General features: G+C 37.5%; 1 pseudogene; it reads right to left on the bottom strand.

Annotated features, from left to right (window-relative positions):
• Positions 1-1,251: 1,251 nt before the first annotated feature.
• On the bottom strand, positions 1,252-2,175 carry LOC101562857 (annotated as a pseudogene).

Genomic DNA, 2,175 nt, shown 5'->3' with positions numbered 1-2,175 from the left:
GGATCACAAGTCCGCATCTTGTACAGCAATTAACCACTAAGAAGAATATATGCAGTGTATTATTTGTTGAAACTGTCCTTCCGATATGATTTGAACCTGTCTCATTGCTATCTGTTTGTCAATAAAACTTTGAAGAAAAAAAACACATTAAAACCTGTGCATAGAACAAAATGGAAAATGTCCCAAAATGCAGTATTTTTTGTAAAAGAATACAGACTAAGGATTACTACAGTTAACATAACTACAGTAAAAACAATGGCAAACAGGGATTTGGCACCACAATTACAAGATAAAAGCATGCACTATCAATATCCTTTCGATATCTCCCAACAGAAAAGACCATGAGGTTGGAAAACAAGAGGCACCCTGCACAAAACTCACTGTGACTGACAAACAGGCAAGAATGAGCGGGCAATTTAGTAGTAAGTAGCAGCAAAGTCACTGGCTGTGCCTAGATTTTAGCAATCTGCATTTCTAACTGATGACTGCCTGGGTTTGTCTTTATCTGTGAAGCTGACTTTATCAGCTTCACCAACATTCAATTTGGAGATTAGCATAAACAAGGTTAGCCTCAGCCATAACTTTAAAAGACAGCTAGAATCTCATTGCAGAACTCTTCAATTTAATCACCATCCAAAAGCCATCATGGTATTTTGCGAAGGACAGCAAAATAATTTCATTCCAAAAGTTATATTTTTTAGCCCTAATATAACTTAACAGATTTTTAAGTGTGGAAATACTGTATCATGGACCATACTAAGAATTAAAAACCAAGAGTTCCTACTAACACGCATATTTTCCAGATGATCTAGTCACCTCATGTGCATAGTTAAGATTGTTTGTGTTTTAATAAAGATTCTTTTGCAAATAAAGAAATAAAAATTGGTAGAGTTGTTCTTCTCTTGATGAAAAAAACTTGAAAAATGAACTGGTGTTTGTTAAGAAGGAAAACAGTAAGCTATGTGTTAAAAGTTCTGGAATTCAGCACCTGAACTTCATATCTGCCCTAAACATCTGAGACAATTAAATCTAAATGATGTCTTCATGATCAAATCACACTTTCTAGTTGTTCAAATTCCAATGTCTGCCTTTAGCATCTCATGTCAATTAAAGTACCCTAACAGAAGAAGTGCTAAAGAGTGCTAAGATTCTGCATGCTGCTGCTATTCCTTGGTCCCATCATGCTTGCTGCTGCCCCACAAAGAGGCAAAGGATGTCTGGTCTGAACACTCCACACTGTAGTAACTTTTACTAACATCTCCCTTCTTCAGTAAAGTTGTCACATTCCTTTAAGTTGTTTTTGCTGATGACATCTGTAACAGCCTAAAAAACCAACTGCACATTCTTGGTGTCTGTGGCACAGGTGGAGTGAGTATAGATCTCCTTGGTATTTTTCATTCAGTTCAGATCTTCAAACTGGCACTGAATGTAAGCAGCTGCCTCTTCATATGTATTAGAACCTGTGTATTCTGGATAACAGATAGTTAACAGACTCCTTATTTTTTTTCTTCAAAAAGGTCTTTCTTCTTAAGAAGAGAATTTGCTGTTACAAATGCTGTCAAAGAGCTGCATGCTTTCGTGCATTCGGTTCACCTCCTCTCCCTCAGCTAAAGCAAGATCATAATCACTGAGGGCCACACAGAAGGTACTAGCTGCCACTCCACTCCCTCAAAACAGTGAATCCATTTTTTTTTTGTTCTGATCTTTGCCACCTACATCAAACATCTTGAAGTATAGGTCTTTGAAGGTGAAATGTGTTTCCACAATGTCTGTGGTCTTCACTGTGGTCCAAAGAACTTCTTGCTTAGTTGGAATGTAGTTGGTTTGTGATATTCTATCCAAATCATTTAGCTAATATGAAGCAGAAGCATTAAGTTGATATTGCCTGGACCTGCTAAAGCACGCCTGCACACTACCATCTCACCATAGCTGTTTAATCACTCTTGCTAGTTCTGAAGTCATGATTCCTTCTTCAGCACTGCCAACTAAAATAATTTCTGAGCATCATCTGCTCTGGCAGATTCCCCAAAATCAACCTTTAGCCATCCCGTGGCTCTAATGATTGCAATGACGGATAGTATTGCTGTAGACAGCTACTTAATACTGTTTACATTCTTCCTCTGACTAGCCATCTTCATGAATGATTTTCATCTGTTTCACAATGGTATTTTTATC

This window comes from Octodon degus, unplaced genomic scaffold (genome assembly GCF_000260255.1).
Source record: "Octodon degus isolate 3935 unplaced genomic scaffold, OctDeg1.0 scaffold00050, whole genome shotgun sequence".
In the NCBI taxonomy this organism is placed as follows: Eukaryota; Metazoa; Chordata; class Mammalia; order Rodentia; family Octodontidae; genus Octodon; species Octodon degus.
The sequence above is the reverse complement of the archived record's forward strand: the minus strand, read 5'-3'. Positions and strand labels throughout refer to the sequence as shown.